Source organism: Lissotriton helveticus, chromosome 8, assembly GCF_964261635.1.
Source record: "Lissotriton helveticus chromosome 8, aLisHel1.1, whole genome shotgun sequence".
Classification (NCBI taxonomy): Eukaryota; Metazoa; Chordata; class Amphibia; order Caudata; family Salamandridae; genus Lissotriton; species Lissotriton helveticus.
This window is the reverse complement of record NC_136069.1, coordinates 727,655,378-727,679,743: the sequence shown is the minus strand read 5'-3', so window position 1 is coordinate 727,679,743 and position 24,366 is coordinate 727,655,378. Positions and strand designations below refer to the sequence as shown.

The following is a 24,366-nucleotide window of genomic DNA, read 5'->3' as shown; positions in this document are numbered from 1 at the left end:
TGTCGATCAAATTTACCACATTTGTGTGTAGCGCCACTGACCCGCTGGGTCAGGTGGGTGAGATTACATATGTCCAACAGGTCTCTCGTACCTGGAGCTTCCAGATTTCCCAAATGAATATTGACCTAACAACAGAAACTTGGAGAAATGAAGCGCCCGCGAGGCAATAACATCGTCAAGAGATTTGAGGAAAGTGCCCAGTAGGCCCGGTAAACCAAGATGCCGCCCAGCGTGAAGTGGGGGACATGGTCAACAAGAACTAGAGCTTCGCCGTCCACAAGCTCCCCCGGAGAGCTCCTTGGAAAGAGACCATATATCCCTAAAAACCACAGCGACACCTCCCCCTCTGCCTGACTTGCGATCTCTGGCTATTTTGTAACCCCGTGGAATAGCTAATTCAACCACTGGAGAGCAGGAATCGTTCAGCCATATCTCCGTGATAAACAGGAGATCTAGTTGTTCATCTATGATCAACTCATGCACGTCCGAGGAATGCTTAGCCAAAGACTGCGCATTGATAAGAGCCACCCGAATATTAGTCTTTCGTGCTGTGTGAGAAGTGAGAGCAGGCTGCATGGTCTGAAAGCGAAAGTGAAAGGAGGGACAGGTCCCCGACATACTATGTAGTACCTCCCAATGCCTACCATTATTACATGGAGTTGTGTCAAGCTTTAATAGTGTCTCCCGGTTAAAAGATTTTCTCTCTGTCCCATCCCTGCTCGTAATGCGGCCAGTATTTCTGGCGCGGTGCGCTTCCGGGGTGCGGAACCGGGGTTCAGACTGGCTTACCTTTGGCGCGCCTTCGGCGCACCATTGGCACGCCAGCTGCGCGCGTCCACTGCACGCATGAGGACACATGTGCGTTTTATGGCGTGCTCCCACAACCAGCTGGAACGCTAACTTCGGTCCATCCGCACTTCGGGACACACCAAAGATGGCGCCCCGCCCTCCACACAATCGGCACAAACAGCCGCGGTGGACCGGGGCAGGGGAGACCCCAGAAGAGAGGTAAGAAATAAGATGGCAAATTGTGTTTTAAAAACAGAGCTTCATAAAGTGCAAATCTCAATTATTTAAAAGAAATCGGCGCCTGCATAGTAGTCATGCTGGAGCAGTCAGCGGAATTCCAACAGTGCATAAAATATCGTAAAGACAGAAAATAATAATGCCCCACGCTGTCACAGTACCCCTAGCGGGAATCAGGATCTGCCACCACCTGATCTGACGGCAGTGAACCCTGAACAGTCTGCCGCTTTATGGCGTGCTCCCACGACCAGCTGGACCGAGTGCGCCGAAGGACATCAGTGAGGGCCTTATTAAAAGGCAGCAGGGGCTCCAAAGAGGATGCTGCTGGCTGAAGCACCTCAGTCATGAGGTTAGTCCTGACAGCCACCATAGGAAGCTCGAGGCCCAGGGACTGAGCCACCCTACGCAACACAACAGCGTAGGAGGCTCTCTACTCCACAGCCACAGTCGGGGGAGAAAGCATACCAAGGTCTGAGGAGGTATCCAGATCACTGGCATCACCCAACTCCTCTCTCCAGTCCAGCTCCTCAAGTTGGTCTGCTAGAGGGTCAAAGACCCCTCTCAGTCCTCCTCACCCTCCTATGGCTACCAGTCAGGGCGGTAGGGAACGCCAGGGATGAACAGTGGTACAAAAGTACCCTCCGGCACCAGCAGCACCGTATCCCCGTAGGAGGTGAAGCTTGAGTCAACGCCGGTTTGGGACAAAACCGGCATCCGGGTGTCGCCGTTGAAATTGGCCCCGGGGTAGGTACCATGAGGTTGACCAGCACCAATCCGGAACCAGGCCTGAATCCTTGGGGCCCTGCAGAGCTGGGCGAGAGCCACTGGCATCGAAGGCTCAGGGCACCCAAACGAGTCCGTAGGGCCCAAAGCTGTGCCTGCATGCGGTGTCGGGCTGACCTATGATGCTGTGCAATGTTTTCTAAAATTGACAAAGCTGGGCAGAGGATGCTACAGGGATAGGGAGGGAATCTTGCAGCCGTCCCAACAGGCTCCGAGGCAGGAGTCAGAGAGGGATGACTCTCCAGGTCCCGTGTCACGTCGGCCGATGGACGGGGAGAAGGCAAAGATCGTCAATGCTTTTACTTACCCAGGGTTGTGAAGACTTCGATAATGAGCGGTGATGGCTCAGCGGCCGGCCCCACAACCTTCCCCTTGACTGGGGCCTCGAGCGGAGCGGAGCAGACTGCTGGGCCTCCAAAAGCCTTCGGGACTGCTCCAGCACCGACTTCTGCTTCAGGGCCCAGCATCAACTTGTGACAGGAGTCACACAGGGCTTGAAACCGGGCCGATGGCTGGACACTGCCATTACATGGTAAGGTTGGTGGGCACTATAAAGACAATCACTTTCCTATATAGAGCGATACAGGCGTATACACTACAGCAACTGAAGACTTTAAAGCCTCACTGGGAGGAGGACCTGGGGATCCCCATTACAGAAATAGTTTGGGGTAATATTTTAGCAAGAGTACCAAAAGTCTCCAGAAATGCACAATTTAAATTGATTAGCAACATTTCCCTACACAGATAATACATGTTACAAGGCCATATCAACAAATATTTCCACACATTGGAGGTGGCCTGCCTGACATGCGGAACAATGGGAGTGGCGTTCAAACACATGATGTGAGATTGCCCAACATTGGTATCTTATTGGGAAGACCTCACAGCAGTAGTAGCGAATACAATTTCCAGGTCAGTCCCTTGCATAAGGGGCCACTGCATAGAAAACTGTTTCCCCCACAACACCAAGGCGAAGGTAACAAGCAGATTACAAGATTTGTTTTCATCCTAGCAAAACGAGAAATTATGAGAAATTGGAAAGCCCTGGGAGGGCCCAGAATAGCAGGGTGGCGAAAGGAGCTAGAATAATGGGGCGGTTACTTAGGGAGGCCATGAGGAACAATCGCTCCATTGAAATAGAGAGGGTTTCGGAGATACTAATGGAGTTATTGAGAGACCCAGACCGAGATACACAAGAACCCATCCTGGAGGGCTCACCAACACCAACTCCCCCTATGTCTGGAGAGTCTTGCTTATCGCTATAATCATGATGACCCACATTGTATGTGAATCTCTCTCCAACTGTGTGCGATTCGCGGTTCGCATCAGACTAGGCGACCAGTAGTATGCTTACCCTCATTACATATCTCTTGTAAAATGGAACCGATTTATGTAGTAGGGAGTGCGAGAGAATTGGGATTATGGCAGTTGTCTATATTATAATATGTGATGAAAAGTAAAGATGTCTGACTTATGAAAAGGCCTATGAAGCGACGTTGCCTCAAAAAGTAGTCTGCTGTACAGTTGACAAAAGCTTCAATAAAATCTGTTTACAAAAAAAACAAGTGTTGAGGTCTGAACACGGGGTTAAGTAGCAATCTCAGTGTAACTTAGGGATGAACTAGCTTCTGGAAGGCTCGCGCTGGCCGCTCCATTCTCAGTAACTGCCTGATATGTAGTGCCTTGTGCTGGTGTTGCCTTATACAGGGGTGGTAGACAGAAACATGGAAATGGGCGTTCCCTAAATATCAGAAGAACAAAGTTCTAATCGCACATTCAGTTAACCCACACAACCACAAAGAAAATGTATTTATTCAAAGAAAACTTTTTTATTTTTGGTTTTTTTATGTATACATTGTTTTCATAGAAAATTAGTTTCATTTAGACAGTAAGATAATATCTGTAAAACTTTTTTTGATCATATACAGAAATACAATATAAAAACTAGGACACGCAAAGATAATTCAAAAAAGGCACAAAATCCATTCACTCATACACTCAAACACACCTATTGTGCAATCAGATTCATACACAAGCATTCACATACGTATCATCACACACAAAAGCGCCGACGCGCGTTTCGGACAAGTGCCAATACAGGCTTCCTTCATCAGGGCGCACTTGGAATGGAAAAACAAAGCAGACGCAGTAGAAGACGTCTGACACAAGGTTCTGAAGAGCGGTCCTAGTAGCAGCAAGGGCTGAAGGTGGGTATTCTGTGGGCAAAAAGAGCAAAATAAGAAAAAAATGCCAAACGTCATTCATAAAAAAGAAAAAGAGGCCTCGATAAGAGTCAGCAAGAACCAAGATTCAAATAACCAAGTACACACATTTCACAAGGGTAAAATATCCTTATATCCCAAAATACACATCATAAAAACAGCCAAGGAAAATTGTGCACGGAATGTAGCCAAGACTGGCACAGTGTGTCGGGAAACCGGAAGGTGCATAGAAGGGTACCACCAAAGGTTACAAGTACAAACAGAGTATGTGAAAAACAACCATAAACAAGGATGGCAGCCTACCTAGGGGCCCTCAAGAGCGGGATCACTGGGAAATTTCAGAGAATTAACAGGTAATTGGCTACAACAAATATAAAAGGAATCCAGTAGGTGCATGCGCTCACTAGACGTTTGAAATTCGAAGCATCACACATAAAGGGGCCTGTAGAAAGTCCAGACACATTTCAGGGAGGATGCTGAGATACCACTGCGATTCGGGAGGGCAAAAAAGACCATCCAAATGTCTAAGAAAGACATATAAAGACAAATAAATAACATACCACTGCAGGCAAAATGCTAGGCCTATACATCTAGAAACTAGGTAATTAACAAAAGACAGAAGGGGAATTGAGTGAGTAGGGTAAGCATAGAGTCAGGCTAAGGGTCTACAAAAAGGCAATGTGCGCGATGTGAAATAGACTAAAACTGGGCTGAACGTGGCTCAAAAGATCGTAGATAGGCCAAGCACAATACAGAGCCTATACAGAGCCTATATCGATACAGAATAAACTAAATGAAAAAAAAAGTAAAGGCGAGACTAAACGGTAAGGGATTACAAAATAAGACTACACAAGATAGCAGTGCATGCAGCTAGATTAGAGCAGCAATGCATAAAAATATAAACAACAACTGCAGAGAGACGGAAAAAGTCTACCTTTTAGAGGGTTCCAAACAGAGCCGGATAACGTCTCTCCATATAGGTAAAAGAACTATCAGATGGACCAGGAATCAATATTCAGAAGACCTGTTAAATTTATACAGAAAAATCACTGGCTAGAAGAGAGTAGGCATGCAGAGTGATACGAGGTAATACACAGAAGGCCCAAGAGTACCTCAGTGGTATGGTCGGCTCATGTCCTTTATGAACGCGAAGCTGGAATCGATGCGCACAAGCTGTAAGCAAAGTTTTGAGACGAAAAAGGCTGAGAGCCTGCAAGGAAATAATGACGAGTTAGGGAGCCGAACAAAAATGAAAGAAAAGGAAAGGGTAAAACGAACAAGGTGCCCTACTTACCTAAAACGACCCGAAGGTCCGAACTAGATGGGGACCACGATGGAGGCAGCGGCAAGAACTCCTTCTCCCTGCGACGGTAAAATTCGCCGGTAAAGAGAGTCAGCGGAACAAGGATATTTATAGAACGGGCGGGTGCCGTGATTACAAGCACCTGGGGGTGATAGAAATAGAAGAAGGCCACAGCCAAAGAACAAATAGGGTAGAAATGAAAACTGGACTCGCGGACATAGGTCGCCAGCAATGAGGGAAAAAGAAAAAAAGACTAGTTTACCCAATAAAAAAACACAAAGAACGAGATGGAGTAAAATAAAATAAATAACACGAGGAAGGAGGTACAAAAACAAAACAAAAAGATAAAACAACCTTATAATTGTTGAACAACACAATTGTCACAAAAATAAAAACAACGATGGTATGTCAGAATGGGATAGAGAATACTGAAAAAAAGGGGGGGGGGAGGGGAGGAGAAAAGGATCACAACAATTAACTAGAGCAATAAGAATGCATGCTAGCAAGCGGCCAAAACAGACAGTGGTCAGAAATGGATAACAGGAACTGGATTACACCCCGAAAAATTTGGAACCAGAATCTAACAGGCACCAGCTGGATAGTGCCAAGAATAACAGAGATAAGATCAAGGTCCACGAGGGATAAGCGCAAAAAAATGCGTGACCAGAGGATTTCAGAGGATGGCATTTTCCCAAGGGATGGAGTCGTTCAATCCTGAGACAGCCGTCTCAAGATAAAAAATCCAAAAGACTTCTCTTTTGGCTCTAAAGGCATCAGTATTGCCATCTTTGGGATGAATTATCTTTTCAAGAATAAGCCATTTGAGATCTTCCACAGTGTGGTTGAGGGCTTTCCAATGTGCAACAAGGGGGGCTCCAGGGCGTAGGTTTCTGATGCACGATTTGTGCTCTGACAACCTAGTCCTGAATTCCCTTCCTGTTTCTCCTACATAGCCCCTGGAGCAAGTTCATATGATAAGGTAAATGACATTGCTCGTCCTACAATTGGTCATGTCTTTCAAAACAATTATTTTCTTGCCCCAACTGAATTCAGGCGTAGTCATGATATTATCACAAGCGTGGCATCCGCCACATTTGTGGCTCCCCGTGATCGGATTTGTCCCTTTGATGCTACGTTGGCTGGCCATGGGCGTGTCAGGTAGGGAAGCTCTTACCAGGACATTTCTGAGGTTCCTATTGCGTCGAAACGCAAAAATAGGTTTTTCGAATTTCTCCATAGTTTTATCCATGTTAAGGAGGTGCCACTGTGAGTTGATGATATATCGACGCTTGTCATTAAAGTTGGAGTGGGTCGTAACCAACACCAACTTGTCATCATCTTCCTTGGTTTTGGATTGTAACAAAGCCTCCCGGTTGTAATATTTGGCTCTTTTATAGGAATCCCTAATGAGTCTATTAGGGTATCCCCTATCAAGGAATTTTTTCCTCATGACAGTGGCATGGACTTCCAAGTCTCTAGGATCGGTACAGTTCCGGCGCAGCCGTAAGAACTGGCTAAAAGGTATGCTGTTTCTTTGTGTACGAGGATGGAAACTATCATACATCAAAAGGGTGTTCCGGGCTGTAGGCTTAGTGTAGAGGGAAACCTCTATATGGCCATTGATAGCTTGGATCCAGACGTCTAGAAATTCAATTTTGGAGGAGCTGATATTAGCAGTGAATTTAAGATGGGAGTCACAGAGGTTTATCCATAGGATAAACTCGTCTAGTTGGTCTCGTGGGCCCCGCCAAATGAAAAAAATATCGTCTATAAAGCGATTATAGTTCGTAACATTTTCAAAAAATGGGGCCACCTCATTGTAAATAAATTTCTCTTCAAATACCCCCATATATGCGTTGGCCACATTTGGTGCACATGCCGCCCCCATGCTTATGCCAAGCACTTGTTTGTAGATGGTTTTATCGAACTCAAAGTAATTTTCTTTGAGCACAATCGCGAGGCATTCTAAGACAAACAGTTTCTCTGAAGGACAATCAGAGTCTCGTAGTATCTTCTTGACGGCTTGGAGGGCGCCCTCTTGAGGGATGTTAGAGTAAAGTGCCTCAATATCCATTGAGACAAGGAGGTCAAGATCGATATTAAATTCTAGCCTTTCGATTTTAGTGATAAGATGTCCAGTATCACGAACAAATGCAGGAAGGCCGCTCACAATGGGAGAGAGACAAGAGTCCACAAATTTGGAGAGGGGCTCTGTGAGAGACCCAATAGTAGAGACAATAGGCCTAAAAGGTGGGCAGGTAAGGCTTTTGTGCATCTTAGGTAGTCCGTAAAGGACTGGTATTTTGAAGAATGATTTATTAAAAAAGTCAAATTCTTGTTTGCAGATGCATCCACGCTGCATGGCACTGTAAGTAACATTAGAGATCTCATTCATTATTCTCTTAGATGGATAGTTTGCAACTTTCAGGTACTGTTCTTGATTACTTAACATGAGAAGGATCTGTTCTTTATAATTCTCACTATCAAGAACTGTGATGCCACCCCCTTTATCGCTCGGTTTAACAGTAAGGGAGCGATCAGCCGACAGTTGTTTAAGGGCCTGGTATTCATCATAGTTGAGATTGTAGGGTGGTTTAGGGATGAACTTAGTGAGTTTAGCAATTTTAGAACAGACGCTTTTCTCAAATATTCCCACTTCAGGGCCAACTTGCTCAATGGTGGGCGTGAAAACCGAAGTAGGTCTGAAGCCAGAGATATTCCTCTCTCCTTCAAATTCTCTTCCCAAAAAAAACTTCTTGAGCCGAACTTTACGGAAGAAAGTTTGTATATCTTTATTGAGTTCGAAGGCATTAAAAGGGGCACTGGGGACAAAAGATAGTCCCCGGGATAGAACAGCAATGGTACTTTTTTCTAGAGGTTTTTTAGACAGATTGAAGATGGGGATCAGAGACTGATCAGTAGATGTCTCTAATCTCTCCAATAGCGGTTTTGTCTTGTCTCCAGAAAACGTTGCTGGTTCTCCGTCTGGTGATATCCGGAGTTCTGAAAATGCCCCCTCTCTGATGGGCTGAATCGAACCCGGTTCGACCCTCGGCGATTCCCTAAAAAACGGTTAGATCTTTGAGGGCCATCAAAGTTGTTCCTTCTATCTGGAGGATTTTCATTAGAGGTGGAACCACCTTCATCTGATTCAGAGGTGTTAGAGAAGGTCCGTATTTGTCTATTTGACCAATGTTGACGGTCACCTTGTTGGTAAGAATCCCGAGTGGTATAATATTGGGCATGTAGATAGGGATATACTCTCTCTTCTGAGAAATATCTAATGTCTTTTTTAAGTTTGTCCGTCTTTCTTTTGACAATATAGTCATTAAAGGAGTCTAATTCTAAATTAACTTCCTCTAGTTTGCGTTTAGCATCACCAAGTGCATCATTTTTAAGGAGTGATTCCTCCATTGCTGCAATTTCTTTGAGCAGCTCAGCTACTACCTGTCTTGCTGTGTCAATAATGAGTAGCATGAGGTCTCTCGAGCAACGGTTGGCAATGAGGGACCATCTTTCAAGAAAAAGACGCAGTTCAACAAAAAGACCTGGTATATTTCTAATACGAAGCCCATTAGGTATGAACCCCGGCTTTAAGATATTTAATCATAAAGTCTGCATGGGACTCGGTCCTTTTTGATTTCTTTTTTAAGTTGAGGAGTTTAAGCCATTCATCATTTGTACCTTTGTTCAGTGAGAAAGGTTGTTCAGATGAGGTGGTAGGTCCAAGCAACCTGGTGAAATCTTCCTCACTAAACCCAAAGGTTTTAATGGCATCCATAGTCACGGGTAAGAAGGATGGAAAATAGAATACCACAGAGGATAACAGATAGATGTAATAAGATGATCCAGGAACTTCCCACAGTGAAGCCACACAGTGAAGTGACGACTGGAAAGGAAGGAATTTTACAAAAACAAAAACAAAAAAGCACTCAAATATACCAGGAAAAACAGAAGGGTCCCACTTGCATACAGTTCTTGCTTAACTCAAGGCCTAAGAAGGGGGGGGGGGGACCTATCTAACCCTCACGGCAAAGGTGCCGGGTAACCAATAGAAAAACAAAAGAGGGGCCCTGAATCTAAAAATTAATGACAAGAGGGAAACAACCCGCCAGGGTGAGAATACTAGAGAGAAACATGGAAATGGGTGTTCCCTAAATATCAGAAGAACAAAGTTCTAATCGCACATTCAGTTAACCCACACAACCACAACGAAAATGTATTTATTCAAAGAAAACTTTTTTATTTTTGGTTTTTTATGTATACATTGTTTTCATAGAAAATTAGTTTCATTTAGACAGTAAGATAATATCTGTAAAACTTTTTTTTGATCATATACAGAAATACAATATAAAAACTAGGACACGCAAAGATAATTCAAAAAAGGCACAAAATCCATTCACTCATACACTCAAACACACCTATTGTGCAATCAGATTCATACACAAGCATTCACATACGTATCATCACACACAAAAGCGCCGACGCGCGTTTCGGACAAGTGCCAATACAGGCTTCCTTCATCAGGGCGCACTTGGAATGGAAAAACAAAGCAGACGCAGTAGAAGACGTCTGACACAAGGTTCTGAAGAGCGGTCCTAGTAGCAGCAAGGGCTGAAGGTGGGTATTCTGTGTGAGGAAAAGTCAGCCCATAAGGCACCGGATGCCCAGGCTGCTGGCGCAAGGCGCCTCTTAGTTCCCATTGTAAATAATTACCAAATAAAGAGACGGGCACTGGAAGCAGGAAGACAAGAATAGAGTTTTATTTCTCATGAGGAGAGCCTGTCATTTCGGACACTCGCATAGTGTCTTCAGGAGGTGCTCTAACAAGTTTCTCTGAGGCTTCGTCTTTTATACACAGGTTTATGGCACACAGACATCCTTCATTACAATCAAGACATTGTGAAGTATGAAGATATTCCAACACGTGGCTACAGTAGGGGCCCTGATCCTCCATACAATAGGAGGGGGCTGTCACGCAGCTGAGTGTTCTGCTGATTCTTTGGAATGTGTGCGCCTGATCGAATCTCAGGGGGTGGGGAGGACATGATCAATAGTAGCCCCCTTTGAAGAGGGGCGAGTGCATACAGTAGTGGGCAATAAACTGTATCCTCAGGCTGAGGGATGACCAGCGGTCCGTGCAGACAATCAGGCTCAGAGGAAGGGGTCATAAAAGGAGGGGTATTCATGGAAGAAAAGGAGGTGTTGGTCAGGCGCGGGGTGTGATTCCCAGAGACAGAGTCATGCGGGAGGGGAGGGTTCACGACTTGTGCATGTGAGAGCGGGGGCGGTCAGGGTGCATGGGGGATGCTTGCAGGGTCAGGGAAGGGGCTGATGATCGATCGCAAACAGAGAGACCATGGTTTTTGCAATATCCATTCTGCTTACGACAAGAGGTACAGCGAACACAAATGAACGCCGCTTATGTGCATATACATTGCTATTTTCAACAGTCGCCGCTTTTTAACGTAAGCTAGTTCTTTTGTGTTTACCCTAACTGACGGAGTGTACATATAGCCATGTGTGGCCAATGAAATAACGTTCGTAAATGCTAGCAGATTGAGTATAACCATATGTAGTCACAACGATTGGCGAAATGTGGTACGTATGAATTTACATTTGTTGGGTTATTCATGCAAGTCTAGAGATCGGCATAATACTTTAGTCGGGGTCAGTCAAGGAAAAATGTTCCGACACATTATAAAATCAAGTTCTTATTTTCTCTCCAGTGACATCAACATACAGTAAAAAGTGCTATATGAGACTTTTGGACTTGAGTGACCGATGAAACATTTTTGAAAGCAATAAAAATTAGTTTGAGGGAGGAATTCAGTTCGATGTAAGCAACTAGTCAAGGGGTGGGTAGAAAGTTCAGGAAAGGGGGGGGGGGTCTTAGTGAAAATGTCTTTTAAACGACGAGCCACCACTGGTAGACTCTGGTAGTCCGTTTTCTTTTCGTTGGCGCTTTTGAGCACCGGCGGTGGAGCTATAAGTCCAGCTCGGAATCATCCTTACGCGTTGCAGGGTGCGATCAGTCCTCTGCTGTTAGATCACAGTCCTGTTTCCTAACTGATCTTCTTAGTGGTGCCTTATGCTGGGCACCTGCGTGTCTTTCTTCTTCCGTGGCAAAACCTAATTCTATAGTCAAAACTTATGCGAAAAAGGGTGAGTTTGTTGAATAATTGAGGGAAGAGAGGGCGGAGTGGGGCCAGATCTTTGAACACACCAAGGGACCAAGGGAGCAAAGGACAACGAGCAGGCAGGCCCATCAGTCGGACTCAAAAGGGGACGGGGACTTCAGGCACGAGTGGGTCAGCAAGTCGAGGGCTTCAAGGCAGCCCTTCATTCCTTCATCTGCCGAGTTTGAGAGTTGTGCCTCGTCCCGCGTCTCGTTGCTCTGCGGCTCCACCTTTGGTTGCGGTCACATGTGCTTCATGATCTGTGGCCAGGCTGTGCGTCACGTCCAGCTCCTCTCCTCCGGTGATTGTATCTTTGAATGGGTACAAAACAAGTTTTTAGAAAAACTGGCAGGAGAAGACATTTATACATCTCAATTCCGTCCCCAACCCTAAGTAGGTAGGGAATAAGTTCATCGGTTACAGTCAGTAGTCACCACTTATGGAGTATGTAGGAGGACATTTCCACTGAATTCGTACTTTCTATCTGGCGTTCATACATGACGTACGCGGAGAGAAATCGGACTAGGTACTGACAATCTTACATTTCCCTTCGGGGTCGGCTACATCTTGCAAGCAGAGGGTTATCATCATGGGGGGGGGGGCAGAGGTGAAACATGCTTTACTTGGGGAGCGATAGTTAACCAAGGTCATCAATTATACTTCGGGGATAGCTGATATGGAGCTGGGGTCAATCGGGAGAAGCGGGGACGCTTTGGACATTCACACTTAAGTGCAGAGGGGTGGGGCAATCTGGGCGTTGGGGATTGCATTTCTAACGAACTGAAAAACAGAAGACCATTGACGTTATAGTCCCCCTACAAAAAGGCCAGATTAGGGGACATCAGTCGTCTTACCTGTCCTTTCTTTCATTACCAACTCGGGTTCTATCGTTTTGCAGAAAGGAGAGGTAGTAATATGGCAAGTTACGATCGTTTTAGTTCCTGTCAATTTTGCCGAACACCTCTGTGTTCGAAGAGACCCAATTAGGTTTGTGCCGGTGGGGCACAACGTTACCACAAGGGAGGAGGGAACAGGGGGACCCTCAGAGAGAGAGAGTCGCCCGCTCTCTAAACGAACCATTTAGTACACATATGACGTGGAGAGAGAGAGAGAGAGAAGCGTGTACAATAATGGTCCATTCAGTGCGCACACAACACAGAACAGCGGGGGTTAAGCAATACGGAAACACAGGCAGAGGGATGACGTAGATCTATACATCACGTACACAAACTCAGACGGGGGAGACAGTGCATGCATTATATACAAAAATCCAAGACAAAACATAGAACAGTTATTGGCCAAAATGATCTCTTCCTGTACGCTGCGCATTCTCAGCATCCTAAGCTCTCTTTACTTTTTTTTTTCTTTTTATTGTCGGCTGCCTTCACTGGAGGTTGGGGTTGCACACACTTACGCCTCTGCCAATTGGTCATGAACTAACCTGGTCGGGCTAATGCTCACAGTGGTATTTTCGAGTCATTTTAGCAAATGTGTTTCCAGGCTGAGACAACAGTTGGTGTCAGTTGGAGAACAGTGGGGCAGCTTGGAGTTACATGTCTATGAGGATGCGAAAAAGGAGGTAGTAGGTTTTTAAATATTGGCAATATTCCTAGTCCTCCCGGCGGAGGATACTTGTGTAAACCTTACCTCGGAATATCCCTTAAACTTTCCCTATTTAGTTAAACGTAGGAATGTATTCATTATTGTACGTCATTTTTGGTTGCATTATTCGGGGTTTGTCGCGGTTAGGTACCATAATCAAACCCTCTTACCCGTCTCTTCGTCCGCTAGATCACCATTTTCGTACATTAATCGACATTCCGATGTGACCTGCAGAGAGAGGGAAAAAGAAGGGGGCAGGGGCTACATTGATAGACACATTAGCGCGCATAAACCCAGAAAGGCTTTTACTTACTGCATACTCGGCCTATCTCCACGGGATGCAGTCCCTGCCAATTGCGCGTTCAAGCCCTGGTGGACCGATAGTGTGACCTTTCTTATACAGGTAGCATATAAAGCATAGGCTAAATACCAGGATCTTTAGCGGTTGCTTTTGGCTGTATAAAAAGGGAAAAATACACAACTAAAACTTGGACCCCTCATATCTGCAATATCGCTATATATTATATATTAACCCTTAACTAATCGAGCTGAATCATTTCACCTGTAATTCAGTTATATCGGAAACAGGGGTCATTTATTCGAAACGTACCAATTTACACGTGACAACTACGTAGCCTTTCAAAAATCTTTAATAAAAAAGGCCAGTGCATAAATACGGGCCTACAACCCAGGGGGGCTGGCTAGAACCGTACATGTGGGAATACTTATTAGTGGAAAACCTAATGGAGTCGGTGGTTGTTGATTTCATACTAAAAGTGCGACAAGTACAATAAAATCATATCAAAACTTCAGTGTGAGCAAGTATCATAAGCGTTGAAATTCGAACTTTCAATAATCATGATGCGCCAAAACTTAACAACAATTCATTGTCCGAATGTTCAATCGGTACCCATCTCATGTCAATTCATTGTCCTTCAATGTCCGAACACATAATCAGTACCCATCCCATATCAATTCATTGTCCAAACTGAAAGTACACATCCTATATCAATCCATTGTCCGAACATATAATCAGTACACATCCTATATCAATCCATATGTTTAAAAACTACATACATATCCCATGACACCAAGGCTGAGCAATCGGGGTACAATAAGGAGTTGAAAGTTTCATTTGTACCAGCACCATTTTGGGTGCAACCAGGCAGATCCAGGCATAGTCTAAATCTCCACTAACTCGTGGTTGGCCCAGAGCCTCTTTCGGCAGTCAAAAAGTTCCGTTAAAGGGCAAAAGAAAGGATCGGTGGTCTGAACCATCAGTCAGAGGGGGGAGGGAGGCAACAATTTTCCTACCGGGTCATACTGGGTTTTCACCGGAACTGATCCGAACTGTAGTCTGCAGGATTTTAGTCATTCAAATCGAGGCTGGCGTCAGTATGGGAGCGTCGACGTCTTGCGGCTACATTTTCATCGTTCCGTGGGCAATCATGGCAGTCATTCCCCATCGGGGGTTTCTGCGGGGGTCGGAGGCCCCCGCGGCTCCCATAGAATCTTCAAGGTCGTGGAGAACTTTTATGATGGTGGAGTCAACAAGTGACCGGGCCATTCCTTCATGCTGGGCCCGCTCTTGCAGGGTCGACCGCCATTTTGAGAGTTCGGCAGCCACCGGCAATCGTGGGGTCAAATGAGCAGACGGGCTCCAACCTGCCGGGCGAGGCGTCGCAGCATCGCCACAGTGGACGAACCCTTTGCTGGGTGCGAGGAGCGTTGGGGGTGCAGCTGGGGAGCCTTCACCTGGGGAGGTGGGACAGGCTCGTTTGCGCCGCCTCTCCCTCCCAGTGCACCCCACGGCGTCTCGCTTGACATTTGTTATGGCCGGACCAGGTGATGAGGACGAGGGGGGGGGTCGGAGGCATGTGCAAGACATCCCCCCCCAGTGTTGTCGCAGCCATTATAGAAGAAGTGGCGCCTAGTACGTTTCGGGCCGGGCCTCCGGTTGATGGCGGTCGGACGCTCTTCGCCACGGCCCCAGGAACGGGTCCCTTGGTTCATCCGGGGGACAGACCTTGGCGCATGGTGCCGTTTTCAGGCTATTCGTGTAGTGGCCTCTCCACCCCCAGGCCTCTTATGGAAGCCGGTCCGGACTGTCTGAGAGAGGGGGGGGTCGGGGGCATGGACATTCCCCCCTACAACTCTCCAGCGTTGTCGCAGCCGCCACCGCGGCCGGATCCCGTCGGCCCCGGCTTCCCCTCAGACCCACCTCATGCGATGACCTCCGGCCGACGGCTGGCAGCAGGACCCGCCCTACATGTGTTGAAGATCTCGTCTTCCGGCTGGGCGTAGCCGCAAACCTGTTGCACTTTGGGAGTTTCCAGAATGGGGGCGGATGTCTGCTGACTTGTATCTTTCCCAGGTTGCCGCTATTGGGGCGTGGCAGGCGGTGGGACAGACATGTTTGGAGCAGTGAGGGGCGATGAAGCCTCGTTGCCTCGTGGCCGTCGCAATGTCAAGCTTGGCTTCTCTTATCATTTTCATGTTTCTTATTACGGGCTTATTTCTAACGTTTCTTGTTTGTAGGACAATCAGATGTTTTATCATTAAGTATTGTTATCGTTTCCATATTCGTTATTTAATAAAAATTTCATCAGTGGCCTACTGATTTCGTTTTCCTATTTCTTTCTTTCTAGTTTGTTTCGTGCTAAAGTTTCTGTTAACAGGATACAGTGATCACTTCGTTATTTTTGCCTATGTCCTTTTCACTAGGGGTGCTCTCTGGTCGGGCCAGATGACCTACCTCTAGTAAATGGTCCGGGTGGAACTGGTTTATCAATCAGTGGGGAGTACATAGGCATGACAGATTACAACGGGGGACAAAGGTCCGCATTACCTACCCTTCACTACTTGCAAAGACTAGACAGAGTATTTCTTTTCTATGTTATTTGCAAACAGAGAATACCTCCAAAAAGAACAAATTCCAAACAGTCAATGTTCGGACAACCAATCAAATCAATGAGGAACGAAATAGGCACGACGGGTTACAATGGGGGCAAAAGCCTGCGTTACCTACCCTTCACTATCTGCAAAGGGAGAGAGAATATTCCTATTCTTCCCCGTTTGTAGGCAGAGAAGATCCTTAAGAGAGCCAACTTCGAACAATTCAATGCTCGATCAAACAATCAATCAATGGGGAGAAAAATAGGTATGACGGATTACAATGGGGGACAAAAGTCTGCATTACCTATCCTTCACTATCTGCAAAGGGAGACAGAATATTCCTATTCTTCACCGTTTGTAGACAGCGAATGTCTCAAAGAGCAACAGAGCAACCAATCAATCAGTGGGGAGAAAAATAGGCATGACGGATTACAATGGGGGACAAAAGTCCGCATTACCTATCCTTCACTATTTGCAAAGAGAGAGAGACGTTCCTATCTGTCGATGTTTGCAAACAGAGAATGTCTCCAAGAGAACCAATACTTCAAGTAGCACCCAAGGCTAAATGAACCAATCAATGAACAATACCAGTATCTAAATACCGTTTCCAATAACAACAATCAATCAATCAATCAGATGGATAAAGCCATCCTACCAATCAGACGTAAAGACGTCCTACTTAACCTTACCCGGACCGGACCGTGTGGACAGTTCTTCGCCTTCCTTTTTCCAGCGCCCGATCGTTCTCTTTCTCTATGTTTTTACCGCAGCATTCCTGTGGGATTCCAGTCAGGACAATAGGTCACTTGAGAGAGGTCCGTTCGGAATCGGTGAAGTTCATTCAATCGGCAGCCGGACGAGGGCCCTCTCAAGGCAGGTATACTCCAATCATTTAGATGTTCACCCCATCGTCTGGACCTCTCTTACCGGACCTTATGTCGCTGATGGACCCCGCGTTGGGACGCCAATTGAGGAAAAGTCAGCCCATAACGCACCGGATGCCCAGGCTGCTGGCGCAAGGCGCCTCTTAGTTCCCATCGTAAATAATTACCAAATAAAGAGACGGGCACTGGAAGCAGGAAGACAAGAATAGAGTTTTATTTCTCATGAGGAGAGCCTGTCATTTCGGACACTCGCATAGTGTCTTCAGGAGGTGCTCTAACAAGTTTCTCTGAGGCTTCGTCTTTTATACACAGGTTTATGGCACACAGACATCCTTCATTACAATCAAGACATTGTGAAGTATGAAGATATTCCAACACGTGGCTACAGTAGGGGCCCTGATCCTCCATACAATAGGAGGGGGCTGTCACGCAGCTGAGTGTTCTGCTGATTCTTTGGAATGTGTGCGCCTGATCGAATCTCAGGGGGTGGGGAGGTCATGATCAATAGTAGCCCCCTTTGAAGAGGGGCGAGTGCATACAGTAGTGGGCAATAAACTGTATCCTCAGGCTGAGGGATGACCAGCGGTCCGTGCAGGCAATCAGGCTCAGAGGAAGGGGTCATAAAAGGAGGTGTATTCATGGAAGAAAAGGAGGTGTTGGTCAGGCGCGGGGTGTGATTCCCAGAGACAGAGTCATGCGGGAGGGGAGGGTTCACGACTTGTGCATGTGAGAGCGGGGGCGGTCAGGGTGCATGGGGGCTGCTTGCAGGGTCAGGGAAGGGGCTGATGATCGATCTCAAACAGAGAGACCATGGTTTTTGCAATATCCATTCTGCTTACGACAAGAGGTACAGCGAACACAAATGAACGCCGCTTATGTGCATATACATTGCTATTTTCAACATGTGGGCAAAAAGAGCAAAATAAGAAAAAACTGCCAAATGTCATTCATAAAAAAGAAAAAGAGGCCTCGATAAGAGTCAGCAAGAACCAAGATTCAAATAACCAAGTACACACATTTCACAAGGGTAAAATATCCTTATATCCCAAAATACACATCATAAAAACAGCCAAGGAAAATTGTGCACGGAATGTAGCCAAGACTGGCACAGTGTGTCGGGAAACCGGAAGGTGCATAGAAGGGTCACCACCAAAGGTTACAAGTACAAACAGAGTATGTGAAAAACAACCATAAACAAGGATGGCAGCCTACCTAGGGGCCCTCAAGAGCGGGATCACTGGGAAATTTCAGAGAATTAACAGGTAATTGGCTACAACAAATATAAAAGGAATCCAGTAGGTGCATGCGCTCACTAGACGTTCGAAATTCGAAGCATCACACATAAAGGGGCCTGTAGAAAGTCCAGACACATTTCAGGGAGGATGCTGAGATACCACTGCGATTCGGGAGGGCAAAAAAGACCATCCAAATGTCTAAGAAAGACATATAAAGACAAATAAATAACATACCACTGCAGGCAAAATGCTAGGCCTATACATCTAGAAACTAGGTAATTAACAAAAGACAGAAGGGGAATTGAGTGAGTAGAGTAAGCATAGAGTCAGGCTAAGGGTCTACAAAAAGGCAATGTGCGCGATGTGAAATAGACTAAAACTGGGCTGAACGTGGCTCAAAAGATAGTAGATAGGCCAAGCACAATACAGAGCCTATACAGAGCCTATATCGATACAGAATAAACTAAATGAAAAAAAAATGTAAAGGCGAGACTAAACGGTAAGGGATTACAAAATAAGACTACACAAGATAGCAGTGCATGCAGCTAGATTAGAGCAGCAATGCATACAAATATAAACATCAACTGCAGAGAGACGAAAAAAGTCTACCTTTTAGAGGGTTCCAAACAGAGCCGGATAACGTCTCTCCATATAGGTAAAAGTACTATCAGATGGACCAGGAATCAATATTCAGAAGACCTGTTAAATTTATACAGAAACATCACTGGCTAGAAGAGAGTAGGCATGCAGAGAGATACGAGGTAATACACAGAAGGCCCAAGAGTACCTCAGTGGTATGGTCGGCTCATGTCCTTTATGAACGCGAAGCCAGAATCGATGCGCACAAGCTGTAAGCAAAGTTTTGAGACGAAAAAGGCTGAGAGCCTGCAAGGAAATAATGACGAGTTAGGGAGCCGAACAAAAATGAAAGAAAAGGAAAGGGTAAAACGAACAAGGTGCCCTACTTACCTAAAACGACCCGAAGGTCCGAACTAGATGGGGACCACAATGGAGGCAGCGGCAAGAACTCCTTCTCCCTGCGACGGTAAAATTCGCCGGTAAAGAGAGTCAGCGGAACAAGGATATTTATAGAACGGGCGGGTGCCGTGATTACAGGCACCTGGGGGTGATAGAAATAGAAGAAGGCCACAGCCGAAGAACAAATAGGGTAGAAATGAAAACTGGACTCGCGGACATAGGTCGCCAGCAATGAGGGAAATAGAAAAAAGACTAGTTTACCCAATAAAAAAACACAAAGAACGAGATGGAGTAAAATAAAATAAATAACACGAGGAAGGAGGTACAAAAACAAAACAAAAAGATAAAACAACCTTATAATTGTTGAACAACACAATTGTCACAAAAATAAAAACAACGATGGTATGTCAGAATGGGATAGAGAATACTGAAAAAAAGGGGGGGGGAAAGGGGAGGAGAAAAGGATCACAACAATTAACTAGAGCAAAAAGAATGCATGCTAGCAAGCGGCCAAAACAGACAGTGGTCAGAAATGGATAACAGGAACTGGATTACACCCCGAAAAATTTGGAACCAGAATCTAACAGGCACCAGCTGGATAGTGCCAAGAATAACAGAGATAAGATCAAGGTCCACGAGGGATAAGCGCAAAAAAATGCGTGTCCAGAGGATTTCAGAGTATGGCATTTTCCCAAGGGATGGAGTCGTTCAATCCTGAGACAGCCGTCTCAAGATAAAAAATCCATAAGACTTCTCTTTTGGCTCTAAAGGCATCAGTATTGCCATCTTTGGGATGAATTATCTTTTCAGGAATAAGCCATTTGAGATCTTCCACAGTGTGGTTGAGGGCTTTCCAATGTGCAACAAGGGGGGCTCCAGGGCGTAGGTTTCTGATGCACGATTATACAGGGGTGGTCATATTCTAAGGAATTTGTCCATGAAGGGGTCTTCCTCTTCACTCTCTGGTTCTGCCTTATCCTTCCGTTTCTTTTTCAAAAATGTTTTTCTTCTCAGAGGCATTGCTTTATATCAGTGAGTAAGCTCCTATTGTTTCAATCACTTCCGCCCTCCGTTCTCTTCTGCCTCTCATCATCTTGCATGCTTATCCACTAATAAGCCTTTTTGAGGACCTTGGATGCAAGCTTCTTGCTTTTCTTTTCATAGGCAACCTGCTCTCAAAGATTTAGGGCCTCAAAATGTGAGGGTCTGGTCTGGGGGCTCAAATCGTACATTCTCATTCTCATACTCTCTATTCTGCAGAAAGTACCTGTAGGAAGCTGGCTCTGTATATGCTATACCAAAATGAAGTGTAGTGTGCACAAAGTCCAGTGGAACACCAAAGATAGGCAGGGGTAAAAGTAGATAGCACCTTAATCTCTATTTGTAGTAGGGTGGGCGAGCAGTAAGGCTTTATCAGAGGGTAGTGTTAAGCATTTGTTGTACACACTCAATGAGCAAATGATGTCACACACTCAAAGACTGAACTCAGACCAATTTTTTTTATATAAAAATATTATCAAGGTATTTTATTTCTAGAGCCAAACCAAGCCTGACACAGGTAAGTGAAACATGCTTTGCAATATATTATGCAGTGTTTACAAGGGAATGCAAGTCCAAATGCAGCTGTTTGAAATACAAGTAAGACAAGGTATTGAAATTACTGTACAGATTACTTTTTAGTTACTTTTTAGATTACTTTTTCTGCTCAGTGTGATATGCCTAGATATCACACTGAGACATTTCCTAGAGAAAAGGTAGGTAAAATCTGTTTTCCACAATTGTTATTTAGGTCGGGATTGGCGTAGGCTGCGTGCATGCGCAGTCTTGCCAGCGAGACTTAATGTCTAAGAGTAGCGAGGGTAAACCCCGCCCTTCTTCTCCATTGGCTGGCCTCTTAAACGGCGGCCAGCCATTGGAGAAGAGGTCTCTGTGACGTTCTCTTTTTGCTGTAAGCCCACAGTACATGCAAAGCCTCGGTAAGAGGGACAATTACCGTCCCGCGCTTCCCGTTTTGGCTTCATCTCTCCCCTTGTTTCCGGGCTCCTGTTCTTGGGTCGTGGGGTTTCAGGACCGGGGGCCAGAGCGCAACAGGCGCATCCCCCCCCTTACAGCCGGCTCTCACGTGGTCGATAGTGCAGCGAGAGGTTGTAATGGAGTAAAACAACTGAGTTTGGTATTAACCTTAAAATGCCTTTAGCGCCAAGACGCGAACGGACTGTCCCACGGCATGCTTCCCCATTCAAGTAAGGGTGGTCAGGGCAAGCGCCGCATCCGCTGAGGGAACCAGCTCGATTTGATTGCGTGGTGAGTCGCCACACCTGGTTACAGCCAGCCCGGGGCTCGTATGGGTCTCTGTGACTGGGTGCGCGGCGTTGCCATGGTCGGGATCACTGGCATTCGTCTTCCACCGTCTTTCCTAGCGCTGAGATGCACGCGCCTCAGGCAGCTGAAAGTGAGGGGAGTGGGCTGCCCCCCTCTCTTCAAGTAGGCGCTTCCCAGCCAAGACTGGACTTGTGATGCCTAGGGGTGGTGGGGAATTGAGGAGCTCCCCCAAGAATGTCTCGCTCCTTCCGCTTCGCGGCGCCGGGGTAGATCTAGGGGTTTGATCTATAGGATCCTCTGCTCATGTCCTGCTACGATGTAGGTAATTTTGTTGTTAGGGGACTGTAGCATTTTAAGATGTCCTCAGGTTCCATTATTCATTCTGGGTGTAGGCAGCGTCAGCGGGTTATAAGAGAATGCGTTGAGTCTGCCCAGGAGTCCAGGGCCCGCCAGCACCACCCACCTCCCACACCTCGGAAATCTAGGGCATGCCTGTCTCTCACACACAGGGCACCCTGGCACCTATGCAGGCACAAGGGCCGCATGGGTGCGACGTAATTAGCAGGCGTGGGGCGGGGGAGCAAGGGTGGCCCTTAATGTGGGCATGATCACGGTGGCGGGCGTTTGAAGTCCCTGATTTGTACCCCAATGGCTTGGCCGGATGTATACGGCAAGGGGCTGGCCCGCACCTCCTCTCCTTGCGTCCCCTGTCTCAGAGGTTGTGACTGTAGCCTCGCTGCTTTGGTCATATACACAGGTGTGCGAGAGCAGCACCGTCTTTGGCCTGGAGCGGGTTGATCCCGGGGAGAGCAATTAGTCCTAGCTCCGGCTTGTGAGCTCCCAACACCCCTTGCCCCCTCCCCGGCCCCTCTGGCTACCCGCCTGGGAGGTACGAAATGGGCCGCGGGGCGGCAAGGGGTATGGTGGGGTGAAGTGATTAACCGTACGGGTTGTCTAGCGTCGCGACGGATCCCGAGTACAGAAGGCTGGGCGGGGAAGGTGGCTGGGCATGGGTTGTGTGGAATCCCTGCGGTTTATGCCTGTGTCATCTGGGCTACTCGCACTGCTTTGGTGTGTCGAGTAGCTGTGTGTAGGCATCAACTCATGATCGGGTCGTGGTGTCAAGCCCCATTTCCTGTGGTGGAGATTTGGTGCACGTGTTGTGCAGAGAAAGGGAGCTTTTGTCCCATGTGGGGGCTGTGCACCGAAGAGCACAGAGATGGTATGTCGCTCCCCCACCAGGCGTTACATCACGGGTGGTTGCCGCTTTAGGTGGTTTTGTCCACGGTCGAGGGGAGGCTTGCCCAGGCGGCCCGAGCATAGACGGCATGAATTATTACCCGCCGCCCTCATAGGGGACGACGAGCAGGTCGCCGGGGCTCTCCATCCCCCTCAGCAAAGCAACTCCCCCAAGATGCAGCAATGGCGCGAGGTTGGGGGTCGGGCCCGGCATGACCGGTTTGCGGGCAGCATGCCGAAGAACAGATGGTGCATGTTATGCCGTGGTTGCTTTCTCTGGCTAATGAGACAGATACGGCATGGCAGACGCCGTTGTTAGGGGCATGCTGTGCATAGCTCCGCTCTCGCCCAAAACCCCCCCACCACAGCGAGCAATGCATGGCCCCTGGGCGCCACATGTTATTATATTATTATCATGGTGTTAGATTTGGGGGGGCGCTAGAGGGGGCGTGGGTCCACGGGCAGCAGCCGCTAGCGGCTTTCACACCTCCGGGTGCAGGGGAGATCAACCTTGCCTAGGGCGTCGCCACCAGGTATGGGGCGGCGATGCTCGGCACTGGTTGAAGAGCTTAATCGGGAAAATGTTCAATTATTGTGGGGGCCAATGGGGGTGGACGTAGGCTCGCCCGCTGGCATGCACGCATGCTGAATAGCCAGCCGGTTGCCAGTGCAGTCCACTGCCCTCGCCCTTATGGCTTCTCTGCCCGGAGGCGCCGCATCAGGCTGCAGGCCTCGGGGTCCATTTTGACACTGCCTGGCCCCCTGCTTCGGACCCCGTCAGGGGGTCATTAGCTAAGCAAGCATATCCGTTCGGTCCCCCGGGCCCACATGGTCAGCCGGCCCCTTCGGCATCGGTCCAGCACAGCAGGGGTATCTCGTGGCGGTCGTCGGGCCAGCGTGAATGGCACTAAGCATGCGATGCAGGGCCCATCCTCGACAGGGAAAGTGTAATGTTTGCAGCAGGGCGGGAGTCGGGTGAAACATAAGGAGTTTCGTTGGCATAGGGGTAGAGCGGCTAACTCCCACTCCCATGGTTAGATGTTCGACTTCGGTGTGTCATTATCCTCACTGGGGAATGAAATGGAACGGGTTTTAACTGCGGTTAGAAATGTGTTTTGAAGAACCTGGGATTCCGCAGTCTGAATCGGCCTGCCCCAGGCTCCCAGGCCACCTCTGGGGACGGACCGCGTCCAGGTTACCCCACCACATCCACCACCACCACATCCACCACCACCACATCCACCACCTCATCCACCACCACATCCACCACCACCACATCCACCACCACATCCACAACCACATCCACAACCACATCCACCACCTCCACCACATCCACCACCACCACATCCACCACCACCACATATACCATCACATCCACCACATCCACCATATCCACATCCACCGCATCCACCACCACCACATCCACCACCACCACATCCACCACCACATCTATCACCACTACTACATCCACCACATCCACCACCATCACATTGACATCTACCACCACCACATCCACCACCACATCCACCACCAACTCCACCACCTCCACTACATTCACCACCTCCACCACCACCACATCCACCAACACCACCACCACATACACCACCACCACATCCACCACCACCACATCCACCACCACCACATACACCGCCACATACACCACAACTACATCCACATCCACCACTTCCACCACCACCA

At 47.4% G+C, this 24,366-nt stretch overlaps 2 long non-coding RNA genes across 2 annotated transcripts; both read right to left on the bottom strand.

Annotated features, from left to right (window-relative positions):
* Window positions 1–3,624: 3,624 nt before the first annotated feature.
* Window positions 3,625–5,480, bottom strand: LOC144771758 (uncharacterized). Its single transcript, XR_013599468.1, has 5 exons — window positions 5,326–5,480; window positions 5,144–5,241; window positions 4,966–5,055; window positions 4,335–4,555; window positions 3,625–4,025 (listed from the first exon to the last, which is right to left on the bottom strand). It is a non-coding gene; the product is annotated as an uncharacterized LOC144771758 (long non-coding RNA).
* Window positions 5,481–9,597: 4,117 nt separating this feature from the next.
* LOC144771757 (uncharacterized) lies at window positions 9,598–19,171 on the bottom strand. The gene is made up of 5 exons (XR_013599467.1): window positions 19,099–19,171; window positions 18,917–19,014; window positions 18,739–18,828; window positions 18,107–18,327; window positions 9,598–9,963 (listed from the first exon to the last, which is right to left on the bottom strand). It is a non-coding gene; the product is annotated as an uncharacterized LOC144771757 (long non-coding RNA).
* Between the last annotated feature and the right edge of the window lie 5,195 nt (window positions 19,172–24,366).